The 18,506-nt window shown below is 31.1% G+C and overlaps 1 long non-coding RNA gene across 8 annotated transcripts in view; it reads right to left on the bottom strand.

The window, feature by feature from the left end:
* LOC120539387 overlaps positions 1-13,502 on the bottom strand; it is a 201,537-nt gene extending 188,035 nt beyond the window's left edge. For 3 of the 8 annotated variants that reach the window (XR_005635599.1, XR_005635601.1, XR_005635602.1), the window contains exons 1-2: positions 12,883-13,498; positions 12,072-12,169 (exon numbers count right to left, since the gene is read on the bottom strand). This is a non-coding gene — a long non-coding RNA (uncharacterized LOC120539387). Of the gene's footprint in view, positions 1-12,071; positions 12,170-12,253; positions 12,269-12,303; positions 12,319-12,882 lie in introns of those variants that run through there. The other 5 variants (XR_005635600.1, XR_005635603.1, XR_005635596.1 and 2 more) reach the window with 5 other exon arrangements.
* Positions 13,503-18,506: the final 5,004 nt, after the last annotated feature.

Below are 18,506 nucleotides of genomic sequence, written 5' to 3'. Positions count from 1 at the left end.
AACTCATACTGTTCCAGTATGGTGCTGAAGTATCACCTACTGCACTTGGGTCCCAATCCAGGTGGTTTGTTGTGTAATGGGTGTGGCAATGCGCTATCAGCGCACGCTCCCGCTTTCACTTAATCATCAGTACTTCTTGCATTAAACATTTATAAGCATACTACTGATTTGGCCAACTTAAGCAGCTTGAGAATATGCAATTGGTGAAGAGTCTTACTGAAATGTAGGCATATCTTGGTATGTTCAGATATATTCAAACTGAGGCTTTAGTCAAATTTAAACTATCTTGTATTGATGAGTATATATACTTTAAGTCTAGCATAATCTCCTACTAGGTTTTTATACAGTATTTTATCACTAATTTTGACCTTGATTTTTAATTGAGTTGACATATTATTTTGAGTTTCTCCTGTTATTGGAAGATGCAAAAATAATGATCAAATTTTTTTCATTTGCTGTATTAGGCATTTTTATGCATCCATTCTAATGGGAAAAAAATAACAATTACAAACATCAGAATCTTAAATATCAGATTTTCTACCTGATATCATGTAACTAAGAATACATTTCAAGTAATTAAAATTATTTTACATCTTTCAGTAACCATAAAAACTATAATATTATCTTAAATGTTTGGATTACCAACTTTGCATTACTGTTAAATAGTGCTGAACTTTGACATAGTTAACACTTTTCTGTGTGTTTATGAAAAATGTTTAACTAATCTGTCCCGCTTTACATATAAAATTAAACCGCTTATCAATTTCTAAAGTCCATATGAAAATATTTTGCCTTACCTAAAGAGCTGTAGTACAGTGTGAACTGTCAGATTTCCTTATGGTTATCAACCTCTGATAGGTCATTCGTGTAATATTACAGGCTATTAGGTGTAAGACATTCTAAAAATGTGTATGCTTTTAAATGTACAAATACAAAAAGCTATAAAAAATATAACTAAAAATTTACCAAAAACACTTTTGTCAAATACCATGTCTAATTTTTTCAAAATTGCCAGAATATGAATACATCAATAAATCAGAAAACTGAATATTAAATGTTACTTTTACTGTACATTATCATAAACATAAAACATTTGTCTCTGTAAATAGTGCGTAAACAATAAATGAATGACAAATGTTAGTATACAGGATACATTATTTGCAAATACTTCTGTCTGAGCACAAATTGAGCATCTCAATTAAATTTTTTGAACTAGTTACACAAGAACTACTTTAAGGAATTAAGACGATAAACACAATCTTGTTTAATTTAATTAAATTTCAATTAATTTATCACTTAAATAATTCTGCTTTTGTGCCATAAGTAGTTCAGAAAAATGTTACCTTAAGATATTCTTTTTAAATATAAAAAATCTAATATAAAGTCTCTATCTGTGATTCCTTATAATTAGATTAAGAAGTTATGAAAATTAATCTGTGAAGGAATCATTTATTGCTTTCTTAAGAGAGCAACAGAAATTGATATACTGGGTAGAATGCATTTACTAATATACCAGAGGGAGCTCAGGGCTGCGGTTGACAATGCTGTGGCCTGGTCAGTCCTCAAAAAAGCACGAATGTTAAATAAATTTCTGAAGTGTCAAGATATCCCCTAAAAGTATATATATAGAAAGAGTATTACACTTTAAATGTGAATTAGACTCTGGTGACTTTGCTGAACTTCTCAGGATGTTGCCACAGTGACCCTAACCAGAAGTAAAAAATCAAAAATGAAATGAAGATATTCACTGAACATATTCAATATTATATGTTTCTTAATGGCAAAAGAGTATCATACAAATGCCTTATCTATTAGTTATTTGAAAAACAGTTAATAAAAAGAAAAAGAATATGAAATATAACAGCCAATTATTGCTCTAAAACCAAAGCTGTTATTTCAGAGAGTAGTGCAAAAGGAAGTTTATAGTGAACATTATGTCATGATTAGTAATCCACAAAGACTTCATTGTCCACCCACTAAAGAAATCTTGTAAAAGTCAGTTAAAAAAGGGAGACTGATCAAAATTAATAGTGCCGTGACCTTGTAGTGCTTCATCTCTTTATTGATATTGTAAGGATAACAAAATGCATGAAATTATTACTAGTCCTTGTATTTAACAATAGTGTAACATAAACAAAGAGCAAATAAGAATAATTAATAATTTTTTTTGTAAATATGTTGTAAATATTAACCATAATATATATGAAAGCTATTATCGTACCAGTACATTTAAATTTAGACAAGACAATAATTGAAATTGTAATGAATTAAACTTACATTTGCACGATGAGTGACATTTATTGAATGGCTGATATTTTTCAAAAGATCATTTTCAAGATAAACTGATGCTTATTTTAAACATTGTACATAAAGACCATAGAAAAAGAACTTATTATTTTGGGTAGCAATTCTTTCAGTGGGCTGTAATAAACTTAGAGTCTGATTAAAAAGTATATGGTACATTCTTTAAAAATGGTTAACACTTAAATAAGAATTTTTTATGTCAGTTTGATTGTGTATGGGTTTCAGTGTATGTGTGTGCCATCCTAACTCAAGTAAGGGTCAAAATATAAGTTTGAAAGTGGGTGAAAATATGATTCAAGATGTAAATCTTTTTTAAGATTATGATTATATTTTATTGTTGCATAGAGCAATTACCGTAAATCAAAATAACACTTTTGCAGAAGATAAGTGAGTTATAATTACACTGGCTAATGATGTAAAATACTGACGTAAACAATGACATAAAGAAAAGCATTCTTAATTTTGTGTATAAACAAAATCTGATGCTGAATATACTTCGAAATGATACATATAACATTATTCAATAAATGCAAATAATTACTAGGCAGAATTTAAACAAAGAAATTTTATAATATAAATTTACTTAGTGCTTGGCACAAAGGATCATACCCTGGAAAGATTCTCTTGGGGAGCCTAAAATTTTACATGAAAAAAGACAAAGTAGAATATCACCTGTTTGTTCAATGCAGTAAGCACCCACTTGATGCTCTATGTTCTAATCTAAAGTATATATTCACTCTTCTTTCTCCTAAATTAACACACACTGCCTTGGTTTCATTTATGCTTGATCAATAGTACATATCATTGCTCAAATAATTCATACTTTGTCATTTTCAAAGCTCGCTTAATCCTCAGAAGAGTTGCAGGGGGCAGGAGCCTAACCCAGCCTGCAGAGGGAGCACGGACAATAAGCACAAGATCCCTGGACAGGGTACCTGTCAATTGATGGATGAACACACACCACACACACTACGGCTAATTTAGCATTGCCAGTCCACCTAACCTGTATGTCTTTGAACTGTGGGAGGAAACTCGAGCACCCAGAGGAAATCTGCACAGACACAAGGAGAACATGCACCTTCCACAGAAGGAGGCTCAAGAAAATAACCCTAGTCTCCTTAGTGCGAGGTTGCTTTGCAGTCATTGTGCCACTATGCCACTCCAAATAATGCACAGATGTGCTAATTATTTTAAATAAACAATGGTATAAATTAACTTAAAAAAAACAACAGACAAGCAAATAAGATACCACATTTAAGGCATATTCTTTTTAGTTATATATTTATTATTGAAAATATTTTGGCTTATTTTGCAAAAGATGAATTTTCAAGGTATATAGTTTTCTGTTTAATAATATTACAGTAATGGGAAGTGAGGAAACTGTGATTTACTTTGTCACATCTTAAAAAAAACAGGCTTATAATAATATTATTAAAACTATTAAATAGGATTACAGATTTCATCTACTTATTTGATTATAGAAATAATATATTTACTTGTCATTTTTGTGTTTTTATTGTATCAGATAAAAAAGACTGTAGTAAGTTATTAGATTCAAGATGCTGAAAGATAACAAAATCAGAAAACATCACCGTATGCCAATATTTACAGTATATATTTTGTTGGCCAATTGACATGTACTTTTCAGCATTTTTTAATGATAAAGTTCATCTCAAAGATTTTTTCTTTCAATGATAAAGTGCATCTCAATGGTTTGTTCTTCTGATTACAGAAGCATTTGCAGTGGATGTTTAAATTAATGGAAAATCTAACATCTTCTTGAGAAATCATGATAATAATTAACATATGGTGATGAACGCATGAGGGCTAGAAGCTGGTTGTGCTCAATTTTTTTAGTTCTGTTGGGTACAAGCTGTTCAAAATATAGTTCAAGAATTGTTTGTATCTGTTAGGTCAGTCACCTAAGTAAGAATCAATTTGAAGACACTAGTTCGCAAGTCAAAGATCACATTGGTTAATCATTTGTGAGACATTTATCATAAATAGGAATGTTTTTTAATTTAATACTTGATGTTACATTGAGTCAAAGACATTTAGAAGATATTCCGCTTTTCGTAACACTTATTATTGTTGTTCTAAAGACTAAAGAAAATCTGTCTTTGCTAAATTATTTTGAAAGTAGAAATATATTATTTTTGTACCGTCACCATCCAATACAAAAGAATACTATACATCAGGTGGATTGCATGCGTCAAGAAACAACCCTGAATGGGCACCACTCCATCACAGGGCACACACACACATACACTCAGAGTCTGTACATTACATTCTCTAATTTGCTCAGTGTATGCTTTTGAGAAGAAAACCAGGATAACTAGAGAATGAACAAATGCTACACTGACAATAACTGGGCTCAACATTCAAATCATCTTTTAATTGGAGGTTATATTGCTTTTCATTCTTATTTTATTGAAACTTGTCTGGTATGAGTGAATGTGGGTGTGTAAATGAATTTGCCCTTTTATAGGCTAACTTCCAACCTAACTCTGTTTTCTGTCTTGTGCTTGGTGCTGCCTCATGTGCTCTGGTTCACTCTGGCCCTGTTATCAACAAAATAGCTTCACGAAATAGATAGACTGATTTAATAATTAAAGAAAAAAGCTTACCATATATCTAATGCCATAACACTTTTGTACTGCTGTTACATGCCACACTCCTAGAAGTATAAATATATATATATAAATTGTATTTTTCATGCTAATGGTCTGAAGGAGTGTACTTAGCATACAGCCTTTTTTTTGTAACAGAAAGAGAATGGATTTAATTCTGTTACACACATTTTCTGCTCTGAAAATGTACACTATCAACAAATACAATTTATTTATCCCCATGCTGTCCAGGTGCTATCATTGAAACTTTGGACTTTGCTATGGATGCACATTTCCATAATTCATTGTTCACCTTAAAAGTCAAAATTGTTTACTTGGTGAAAACTGTAAAAATACACATACTTTACAATAAAACACCATTTCCATTGTTGAAGTCAGAATTTATCCCATCACCATTAATATGAGGTAGGAATCAACCCTTGAAAGAGATGCCAGTCTACAGCAAGGTATACTCATGCACACATCAACTGTACAATAACTCATACATGGTATATCTTTAGTCGCCTAATAATCTAACAGGTGCATCATTGTGAGACGAAAATGTGTAAGCTTCACACAAGTAATATTTGGACTGAGAATGAAACATGGGTCGCTCAAGTTGTAATTTTTTTTTTACCCAGACACTTCTACATGTAATATAAGCTAAATGTATAATGTATATCTTTACTACTCTGTTGCACAGTGTACACCTTCAGTAATATGAAAAATATGTAATTTCATTGATAATAAATCAATCTAAAAGGCTAGAAATGAAAGAGGAATAACACAGAACAAGCAATGAAATAAGTTAAAAGCAAGGTTCTATGTGTTTCATAGAAGGGAAACAGTAGAGTCTGTCGCTTGCTTGTAAACAGGTAATAACTGTGTTATTTATTTAAATGAGAAAATCTTCAGGTAACCAACAGCAACAAACAGTTTTTGACTATTCATTGAAACCTAAATAAAGATATCTTTTTTCTTAGCACAAAATACGCAGTTCTATTACAGAACAGTCAGAATTTCCCAAAATGCGGTACCATGAACACTACTTTAATAAAAAGGATGTTGATGCCAATTTACTTAAACCTTTCTATTTTACAACATACAATAAAAAAATATAAGTATGATTTTAGAAATGTAACTAACGTGTTTGTTTTTATTATAATATGAATACAAGGTTAACACCATGAGTATTTTATCGTATAAATGAAAAATGTTGTATAGTGTATTTTTTAGACACTGTAGCGCTGTTGGCTCCAGAATGGCAGAAACGTATTAACAAAGCAAATAATGTGTCTCATTTGCTTGTCAGACGTAAATATATTTTCTCATATATTCCCAGCAATATTTTACTCAAGCACAAGTAAGCAAATAGCAACTTTCAAAATTTTATTTTTCTCATCAGTGGTAATGTCAAAATAAATATATACATATATACTGTATATATGTGTGTGTGTGTATTTGTCTAATGCTACTAAGTACTACTTAGCAGTAGAGTGTTGTACCGTTTTAACCGTGTTACAGGAGAATGTAGGGTGAAATGACACCTTTTATTGGCTAACTAAATAGATTACAAATGCAAGCTTTCGAGGCAGTTACAACTTGCCTGATAAAGGGGCCTTAGCTGCCTCGAAAGCTTGCATTTGTAATCTATTTAGTTAGCCAGTAAGTACTACTTAGTACTGCTAAGTTTGTTATGATGCAGAAGACTTTAGTTAAATGTATTAAAGAAGTAAAAACATCATTATCATTCGTGCTGCACTCATCGTTAACCCCAAAATACAAAATTTGACATTTTTACCTCCAGAAAAAGAGAGTAGAATAAATGACAAATGTAAAATCTAAATAACAAGAAACTAGTGTAAGATTCTCTTAATTTCATTAAAGGAAATCAATCAATCAATCAATCATGAATGAATGAATGAAAAGAATAATAGAAATGAAACCAACTGTGAACCAGGGGCAAACATATATTTATATTTTACAAGTATTCAAAATTAATTTGGTCACCTTTTATTTTACTTTACAAACAAAACCATTAATTCAACAAATGGGTACAACTCAATCAAGAAAGATATGTTACAATTAATTAATCAAGATCATCAATGCATAAACCTAAACAAAATTCAAAGTTAACTAAGGCCACAATACAATGGAATATTTATTTATTGCTTATTTTACAACTGTAGTTTAAAAAGATTGAAATATTACACAAAACTGTCATTTTGAAAAAGAAAGTTAAAATCTGATGACTAAAATGCCGCAGTAATAGAAGAAACAAAAGTAAAGCCGTGCATTTACAAAACAGAAAACTGTTTAATATTTAAATCAAATAAAAAGGCAACATGTAAATTATCTTTAGTAACTGTGTATTATTTTAAGTACAGAATACTATGCAATTTATTTTTGGTTCCCATCAACCCTTTACTGAAAAGCAGAGAATGGATGGATAATTTGTACAGGTTTTCCTTTTGGAAACACTTTTCACTAAAGCGTGCCTTTTTTTAAAATCACATTAATATGCAGAATTCTATGCATGCATTCTTTGTTACAGTTTTCATTTTCAATAAAACCAGCTTTCAGCAAAAATTTAAAATTTTGTTAATTGTTACATTAGTTATAAACTGAAGTAAATCAATCTATTATTTGCAAAATTTGATGCACAAGAAATACATATAAAATAAAGCTTTGATTTAGCAGATAAAGTGTCTGAGTGCAAGTGTGTTCTACACAGATGACCTGAATGACAGCATGTAGAAAAGGACTTAGCTGCCTGTCTTGGTGTGAAGCCCTGTAATGTTATGAAAAACTACTGATACAAAGTGTATAAGTAGTAAAAAAAGGTATACTTACCCTTAATTTTCTTACAACACCATTTATCATTTATATCAATGCATAATTGACTTTCAGCAAATTCAGTTTGCTTACCATGAACACTATAACTTACGGACTGTAGATAAATTAAAATACGAAGAGAAAATAAATGAAAAAATTACATAAGAAGGTGATATTGATACACTGAGCATGTTTTTACTACTGAGTATTTACATAGTAGATTATGTGTATCCAACTAAACTATGTTTCTGTCACAAAGCCTGCAAATTACCTCTTTGGCCCAACAGCTCATTTAATTGCTCCAAGACAAAGACCGACACTGCAATGCAGCTATACAGCTTTAGGCAAATAATACATAGCTTTTCTATATGTTTTTAATAATCCAGCTATAGAATTGTTTCACTGCAACCCATTCAAGTATAAAAATGCACATTTAAACTGTTATACAAGTATCCTATTACATTTGTAATGAAACGTCCTTCTAAAAAATCAGTTAAAACTTCACATTAAAAAAATGTTTTATGATGTTATCAGAATTTAACATTGTTTAGTAACTACAACTCATAATTTAATTTAGAATCGCAATTACAAAAATGGAAAATGTATTTTGATATGAAATAATTTTATTAATGCATGAGTGGATGGACATATTTGGAGATTTTGTTTCCAGTTTCTTTGTGCAGGTTTGCAACTTTTACATTTATTTGTAAAGTTATGTCACCGAAAAACCACTTACTGTTCTTAACAAGGCACCAGAGTAATACAGAAAAGCAGATTTATATTTAACTCCATATAAAAAATAATATATTCTATATATGCTGATTATGGTACTAAAAATTATAATGTTGCATAGTAATTTACAGTTCACATTCCTTACTTTAAAGAGAGCAGATTTGTATCAGCTTTAGAAAAGGACTATTACTAAAGTTATATATGCATATAAATCTATAAATTCTCTTGGTCATTATGCATAGTTCAAATATCTTAACAGAGAGAATTTCCTCCCACTCTCACAACACTAACAGAAAAAAATATTTTTACTTAAAATGTCATTAACAGCTGCACTTCATGGCTATCATGCTAATTTTATACCAGAAAAATAATATTTCAAAGTTGTTATTAATGTTTTATAAATTAACACTAGCATACAGCTCTTCTTTATTTATTTAGTTAGTGTGCAGTTTTGTTTCATTGTTGCACTTATTTATGTATTGTACATCTGTATATATACATACGGTACATAATGAAAAATTCTTTTTAATTGTAAACAAGTAAGATCCAAGTACGATAATGTAAATATTATCAGTACACATGTTTTAATGACTGTTTGGATTAAACATTTTCCTAATTTGGAAAACCCAGATTATGTCAATGAGCATTAAAGATGATTGGTTTTATTTTACTGATGAAAGTCTTCCTTATAAATTAAAAGTCTAAAAGACCATTTAGTTATGTGTTGAAAAAGCAGAGCACAAACATTTATAAAATTTTTTAAATTTGTATGTTGAGACATATATCATTTAATTGTGATTTTTAAAAATATCTTTAGATCAGAAGTGATTCAGATTTTAAGTTGATATGCTTCTGGATAAATCTCAACAAATATTCAGAGCTGAAAATGTTAATTTTACCATTCTGCTTTTAAAAATATCTAAAAAGTTTCAAGAAATTCAGAGTAAATAACATTTAATACATTTAGAAATAAAATGAATTATAATCCAATATGAATGCATGCAGAAATTTTAATAGTGCAGTAAAGCTACTTGTAAATCATGTTTTATACATTCACAAAATATTTCTATTCATTTATTTAATGTTTTAAATTGTATATAATGTTTTTGTTTTTTAATATAATGTTCAATTTTTCCTTAGCACTAGTTCTGAGTTCTTATTTCATAATCCGTCCATTCATTTAATCAGAAAGTTACACAAAGATGTAAAGAAATTTGGAATACATTTAAACACATAACATCATAAAATTGTAACAGAATAGTGTAATGTAATGAATACATTTCAAACATGCTTTTAGGTAAACAAACAAATCATGATTTTACATTAATAAATTTACTCAGTTATTTATTTTAACAAGACTACTGAAAAGAAAGAGTATACACAATTGTATTTTAATGTTAGGAAAGAAACATTTAAACTTACAGGCCTAACATTTATATATGGAGAATACACCTGATCTGATAAAATTGAACAATAGTGGGATATGAAAGCTGGGTGCGTGGAATTGTTTGTGAAAGTCATTAGTCACATGGCAGAAGAAGATGACTGCAGTGAGGTGATCACATGGCATGAAATTTGCTTTATAAAGCACATGTGTGTTTTCATTTTATACATAGAACTTCATTTGATTTATCATCTGTGAAAATCACTGTGATATTCAAAGAGATTCTTTTACTGTAGTCATAATCTTGCAGTATGTAGAGATCCACAGTGAATGCTAAGTGGAAGAAATATACTTCATATTTCTGAAATGCTCAGATCTAGGCACTTTTGTGTCTTATGATATTGTTGCTTTTAGCTGAATAACATATCTGGCACCAATGGTAATTTGTTAGTATTCAAACATGCTGTCTTTGTGAAACTAAAATACATACTCATTTAAGAAAGCTGCTGTGTTTTATTGTATTAAAGTTAAGTTACAATAATCACACTTCTATATGAAAGTTAAAATGTTAAAAATAATTAATTGTAATTATTTAAAATAAAATATATGTGTGCTTTTTATTAGAAACTTTTATGTTACATAACAAATGAATGCCCCTGTGTTATACTTTTTACATATTCCATTTTACATTAATATAATATTGTTTTTTAAAGTTTCAGTCTACCATAATTTTAAGTATCTAAATACATATTTTTAAAGATAAAGTCTGACAGAAAGTCTGTTAGTATTAAATAAATATCAATGAGCCTATCAGTATCAAACAACAGATGTAATTTATAAATTTAAAGTTACGGTGAAGTTGTCCTTCAGGTTTATGCTGTGAAATATGGTATATGAACGCTGATTTAGGAACAGAATATATACAGATATGCATGGAGAATACACACACCATACACAAACTCAACTGTTAAGTGTTATCCAAAAAAAACAAATATACATAATGCAGAAAATGTCCAAAATAGATTGCAATAATTAAAAAAAAAAAAGAAATACAAATATAGATAAACATCCTTATCTGTTTTATTAAAGAATGAAAATGTAATTAAGACAAATTCCTAGAACACAATAATTTCAAACTCACAACTATTTATCATTGTGTGTTATCTGTTAATATTTACATAGGTGCTGGTAAAATCTCATTTCCTTTTAAACAATGAAATAAATATGTATATTAAGTAAAGGATCGCCTGTTTTGAATTACTTCACAAAATATCTGACCAAATTATAACAAAACTCTTATGTGATTAGGTGTATGAAGACTGTGGTTATTGTATGTAAGACAGTAGTGTAAGATAAACACTAATTCTGTTTTTCAATATAAAATTTACCTTTAGTTTAAAATAGAATAGTATGAACTCAGACATAAAATACAAAAATTTAAATTCCTATTTATTATTATTTAGTGAATTTTATATTTGATGTGTACTTGTTCGTACGTATATACTGTAGATATGTACATAACGTATATATTAGAAATCTGTTTCAAAGTTAAGTGCAGAAACTAAATGGTTAAAGTTATTTTGATTTTAAAGTAGTACCACTTCATTTCTTTTGTTATCATCCAGTTTATTATTATCTGTATTATGATAAAATCAGAGGCTCGCAACTGTAATATAGTTATGGATAAACAATAAGCTCAACATTTAAATAAAAGCATCTAAATCACAGTTCATAACATTTCACAAAGGTCTGTAGTGTGCTTCTGTATTCTGACTTTTTTTAACTTATATAAGGGAGTAAAGTAATTCCTTGTTATACTGTACTATTTGCAAATGCATGTACTGTATATTCACAAACACTTCCAAATTCCAGCTTCCAGCATAGAAATAAAAATAAAGTTTATATATTTCACACTATTACATTAACATTTTAAATAAAGAAATGACTTCTAACATTATTTATTTTGTAAAAGAATAAGAAAAATAGAAGCGCAAGGCAACATTCTGGTTACAGGTTGAGTTTAGGCTCTGTTTTCGTAATTTTCTACAGCTTCAGAATTATACATGTGTTTTGCATTCTCTGAAAATCAGAATTTGAAACAAGCACAAAAAAGAAAACTGTGAATCCACTCCTAGACTATATGAACATTTGGAATAACTAATCAAAAATATGAAAAAAATAAGCTTAACATACAAATGTCTGCTTACCAAGAGTAGATGAGAGTTAAGACATCCACTTCCAGGTGCTAAAGTTGTGAAAATGAGGTAGAAAAAAGTGAGCGCTCCACTTCATGTGTTTCGCAATCCTGTAAAATAAGACAAGGAGACAGTCAGCTCCATTGCTTCAGAGAAGTAAAAACAGGCCTTAGACGCATTGGGCAAGTCTCTACCTAGCAACCAAAGACAGCTCCTAACTGTGAGCTCTTTCTACCATCCATACCCCTTGCTTGGCAGCACCCACAACAATAAGAAACTGAAAGGGTGGTGGAGAGACGCGTGGTAAACTGGTCTGGTAGTTAACAAGTCTTTGAATGAAGAATGTAAGAAAACAGACAAACAGCATGTCTGATGCATGTTAATAACACTGCTGGTCCGACCTCAAGTCTGGGCCTATGAATTATTCAACAGCCTAAAAAGGAACCCCGCTTTTTTTTTTCTTTTTTCAAATCAAATACCTTCACTGCTAGTCAACAGAAACTATTCAAACGGCACTGCTCTCCTTAAATTATGTTCTTCTTTTCATTTCTAGGAAATATTCATATGAGATTCAACAGGCAATGTTACCAATGTCATCACTCTCATGTGCAATGTAACATTTTTTTAAACACAATCTACATATTTTCTTTCATTGCCTTTTTATGTCTTTTGTTTAGAGTTGGCACCTGTCCCAGAAAGAGCTTGGCCGAATACCCCTTCCCCTCCCTGGACAGGGAGAAAAGGCCAGAGAAAAAGCCAAAGAAAGAAAGAGAGAGAGAAAGAAGGAAAGAAAAAAAGAAAGAAAGAAAGCAATGTCACTTACAAATTGCATGCTGTCTTTACCCGCAGATGTGCAGAGTACTCTCACAATATACAGCCATTTTTTCCTGGGGCCGCTGCAAGTACTGCCATTCTCAAAAGAAAGGAGTAAAAAAGGATAAAATAATATTTAAAAAAAAATTATATATATATATCCTGCGCCCCACTTCACTTGTGGTTTTGGGGAAGAATGAAGACCCAACTATATGGAATACTTCTAGTAAGCATACTGAAATGTTTGATGCTAAAAAATAAATAAAATTGAAACAAAAAATAAAATCTGGAACTTGCGGCTCCCTCTAAACACCAGAAAAATGGAGTTGGGTAACAAACCCCACAAACAAACAAACATCAAAATGTATCCGTAAAGATATTTTTCCTGTTGAAAATACCAAATGAGTTCAGGCTGCCATAAAGTCGTTGCAGTCACAGGGTTAAAAATCCATTTAGTAGTAAAGGGAGAAAAAAAAAGAAAAACTCTTGCTCTGGCACAAGCTGTCTGAAGGGGAGGCCCTTGCAGCAGAAATAGCAGAGGATGATTTTTCGCAGAATCAAATCTCCCCCTTGTGAGAGACTGAAGCTGACTGTTAAGCGAATGAGAGAGGGAGAGGGAGAGAGGGAGAGAGAGGGTTGGGAGAACGCTAAAGAGGAGTGTGCATGTGTGTGTCTGTGAGTGCTATGGATAGAGAGAGAGAGAGAGAGAGAGAGAGAGAGACTCAGCTGATGATGAAATGAGGGGCATGGCACAGTGTGCATGAACAAGCTGTTTTTTCATCAGGGATCTGCATAGGGAATGGTGTGAGCACTTCAGAGGAGTGACATAGGATCCACTCCTCTTATGCTGATCTGTAATGCGGCAGCACAGTCGAAACCTTCTTACTACATACCACATTACACCTATGTACAGTGAGCAAGCAAAAAGGCTGAAGGGTAGCAGACAGCCATCTGAAAGAATTTTAGTATATTCAGACTTGTGAATGAACCTTGTCTAATTAATCTTTGTTTTTTGCAGTTTTGTCGCTATGCGGAAAAAAAATAAAGAAATTGTTGTAGAATTTGGATCCCATCATGGTTTAAGGGCAAAAAGATAATAATGTGGTGGACGGCCAAGTGCAAAAAAAAAAAAAAACGTAACGGAAAGAATAATGCAGTGTCTTAATACTACTCAGCAGAGAATGCATGCTACCTAGGGTTAAATAAAAACATAAACATGCCCCATGGTCTGCAACTTTTTTTTCTTTTCTTTGCCAGTCTTGGAGTCAAGTTAAAACTGCATGGCCCTCATAGCACTCTTGGCAAATAGTCAAGAGCTGATAAGCATTTGGCGAGACAGCTCAGCTGCTTTGCCGGAAGAAAAACAGCAGCCATGTTGAGGATTTTGATTGAAAATGCACCCAAGAAAACATTGAGAGCTAAAAAAGAAGGCATGAGAGAAGCAAACAGAAAAGAAGATGCAAGGCCAGACAGATGTGCTCATTTTAATGCCTTACAATCTGAAATTACTTAAAAGATTTAGCAACACTGCCTTGCCCGGTTAGCTATATTTCTGCCCTTCCCCACCCCCCACCTCTCCCCCTGTTAACCTTGAAGCAAACTCGAGGACTTGTGCCAAAAGTCACATTGCCGGTAACTAAGTGCTTGCTATTTTAAAGCAGAATGGTTCTCAACGCCAGCCTTACACTTGCTGTTTTCACATTCTCCTCTAAAACAATGCCTCTCTGCCAACAGACATTTGTCTTTTTTTCATTACCCAATCTCCCACCCTCTTTCTGTCTCTCTCTCTCTCTGCGTTCCTCTCTCCCTTTCTTCAGATCAACATTTGGCTTTTTCCATTTGTGGCAGATTACTGTAACGCTATTGTAAAACAACTTCCTGCCTTTTTTGGCTCTAATTCCAGAAACTGCTAGGCTAAGTTAACAGCACAAAGTTGTGGTTTTTTCCCCTCTGTTGAAGGAGGCTGACAAAAAAGAAAGAAACCTTTTAAAACTTTGAACTGTTGTGGACCGTTTACCACACTGTATTCACCTCTGTGTTGACAGCACCTCAACCAGGGAAGCAAAGGGCCTTTGTGGACTGTTTGCCAATTAAAAAGGTGGGGAATTTTGTTTTTGTTTTATATAAAACTTAAATAAAATGCCAAAACAAAAGGTAAAGTGCTTCTCATTAAGGTATGATGCTGATAATCTACAATAACTGCTTTTCTCCCTGTTCTACAACCACTGTGTGCTTTTGTGTACAGCACTTAACCATGATGCATATAAAATACATGCCCTCTCATCTGGCTCTATTCCTGGAGTTCTCTTTCTTTCTTTCTTTCTTTTGCTAACTTCTGTCTTTTTCTTCTGGCCTTATAATTTTAGCCTTCATTGCCTCGTTTATTCATTTTTAATTGAAGATTTATGTGTGCATTGTCATTGGAAAATAAAGAAATCAAAGCATAATAAAACCCCCTAGTTAAAAGAAAGACAAGGTTGTTTATAAAGCTTGAAAATCTAAACTATGTCTAGGTATGTCTGCTGTGGCCTCCATTGCAGTCCCCTCAAGTCAGTGCTTTTTCTACGTCATATCTTGCCACACTTTTAAGCCAATTGAATTTCTCCTGATGTAGTCTGATGCTATATATATATATATATCTTACATATACAGTGTACATTTATGCACTTGATCAGCACTTTTAAACAAAACATATTTTTCTTCTAATGTTATACAGATAACCTTACATGGCTGTTTGCTAAATATGTGGCTGCTTTAAATCAAACAGAGAAAGCCGCATGGACAGATGCTGTTTAAATCAGTATATACAGAAGTTGCGTCTGCCTTTACATTTATGGCAGAAAGTTCATTTGAGGATAAGCCTCAGTTTCTGGGTCTTGTGCCAACTCCTTTAACAGAGTATGCGCCTATAATGTCTTACGGCTCAGTGTAAAAAAAGTAGACAAGCTTAACTTCACATTTGCCACGCCTAATTTATTTTGCTTCCAATACTAAATTAATGATAATGCAGATAACAAAAGCTGATTTTTTTTTTACTTTTTTAAAATTTTCACTACTCTTTATGATGAGCCTCTCAAGGATTATTTAAATACTCCTTCCATATATATTCTTTTTGCCTGTTGCTCTCCCTTTAAAGAAAAGAAAAAAAGCTTCTTTCTTTCTCAGGGGAGAAAATTAACATATATATTTAACACATTAAAAAGTATCTTATATAAATTTTGAATACACCTAAAGAAGCTATTTCAAGTCTAGTTTTACTCATGTGCAAGTAGAATTACTGACTTTTGTAATAACCAATACAATAATAACCTTATGCCATTACCTATTAGGTATAAAATGTTCGTATTTTACTGTTCAATTGTGTATTTATATTAATAAGTGTATGTTTGCATGTATAATATATAATATTACAGTTTTTTAATGACTATTCACAAAAAGTAGGCTTAGTGATGTATACTTGGGTTGATCAGGCACACTTTAATGAAGTTCATTATAATAAATAACTGCACATGATTTTCATGCTTATGTTTGAGACTGACCTATTACACAAATCATCAATATTCATTTGCATTTCAGTGCTGAATGATTCATTAAACGCAAAAAAATATTTACAAAGAAGGCACAACAATTATACTGTATGTATGTGCTGTACCTAGCTAGGTATTACAGTATATTTAAATTAACAAAATACTATTAAACTGCGTTGTGAAGCTCACATAGACCCACAATTATAAAATAATGTTCAATAAAATGTTTACACATAACAATAAAACATTTGTTACAAAGTAAATCTAATTCTTTTTATTGCCTTTTGGAATAAGCTTATGTCTTGCAAAACTGAGATGATTCATATTTTCATTAAAACCATGACATTTAAGCACTGCACATATTTTATTAAATAAGCAATTTTAAAGAAGCAGCTTTCTGTTACTAATTTTGTAAAATTAAAATACTGTGTCATATTTACTTTGCTAACATTGTGAACTGTATTACTAACTATAGCTTCTTAACATACTGCATATAGAATGTAGCATAGGCAAAAAGAGGGAAACTATGCAAAATATTTGTTTGATGAGAAATAATTTTTAATGCCTGAAAAAAGATGCATTACTACCATAAACATCAAAATAGTTTTTTTCAAGAATTAAACAATTATTTTGTGAAATATTTTTCTTGCTGCAGTATATATTGTAGAAAGTTTTTTTTGTCAGTTTTTTCTTTGTGTATCAGGAATTTTTGAATTGAAAAACAAAAATAAATATGAATTAAAAATGAAAATGTTTCAGATAAAGAAAAGTCTAAATAGCTAATAAACTGGATAATTTACATTATATGCTGTATTATACAAAGTATCTATCTATCTATAATTACAAACATTTCAACATATAGTACATATATAAGGAAACCTAAAAAACAATCAAATTATGTGATTAGACTGCAAGACCAGGCTTTGAGCAAAATAGTTTTTTAGGCGTTAAAAAATATGTTTGCCTATTAACAATATGTTAATGTCACTTTTCCCTGTTGAGCTTCTGTCATTCAAATGGGACATTTTCACTGGTGTGCACGTGCCTAAGTAACTTCTCAATTTCAGTGAAGTTCTTAGAGGGCAGCTTCCTATTGAGAGCTGAACAAAGGCCATGACCTGCAGGTTAAAGTGTAATACAGAGAGCATGACTCCTCTATTGAAGGCTAAAGCCCTGTTTGTTTTGCACAGGTGAAGATTACTAATACATTAACTAATAAGGATTAAGAGGTTATCCCTTTAGGGATTTGACTTAGCATGTGGCACTTCACTTCATATTAACATCTGTGACCCTACACTTTATAAAAACGGAAGAGACAAGAATGGCATTTAATAATTAAAAATAGGATTAGCTGACAAGTATAAAATAATGCATATACAGGTTGTGCACTACTTAGAAGCAACATGTAGGCAAATGTTGAAAACATTTTGTACAAGAATAAAATAATTTATAATTAAAAATGATTAATGAATCATATTTTTTATCTACCTTGATTTTTTTTATTATTATTTAAACACAATAGCAGTTATTCTTTTAGGAATAAACGATTACACATAAATCATCCTTTTTGACACACACATCTGTATTGTGTTTGGTTTGTGTATTTATTGCATTTATTTATTATTCCAAAGAACCAACAGAGAAGTCCTAAACAGTTACCTACAATGTGATTTACATTGCTAAATATACTTTCTTATATATAGGATATATTGTAGCATAGGCAAATAAATGCAAAATGGCAGTTTAAGAAGAGTGCTACAATAAACATGCAAAACCATGGATGTACTCATAAAACAGAAAATGCACACTGTACTATTTTAACATGCTAACTTTAAAAAATGTTTTGCAGCTGTTGATGTTAGTATCCCTCACTTTTTTCATTTCCTGAATCAACTTTTGCCAGAGTGCTATTTATATATACATTTTATATTTACACAGTTTATCTTGAAACAAATTTAATACACTTTTATACTTAACATTTAACCTCACGAGTAGATAATTTGAGTATTTGAGGGGTAATTTTGGACAATATCTACTATTAAGGACACTTACCACACCACCTCTGCTCTTTGATTAGGTGCTATATTTCAATGACAAAAAATCATTT

The sequence above is a fragment of the Polypterus senegalus genome, chromosome 11 (genome assembly GCF_016835505.1).
Source record: "Polypterus senegalus isolate Bchr_013 chromosome 11, ASM1683550v1, whole genome shotgun sequence".
Classification (NCBI taxonomy): Eukaryota; Metazoa; Chordata; class Cladistia; order Polypteriformes; family Polypteridae; genus Polypterus; species Polypterus senegalus.
Note: the sequence above shows the minus strand (reverse complement) of the source record. Positions and strands in the feature narration are given on the sequence as shown.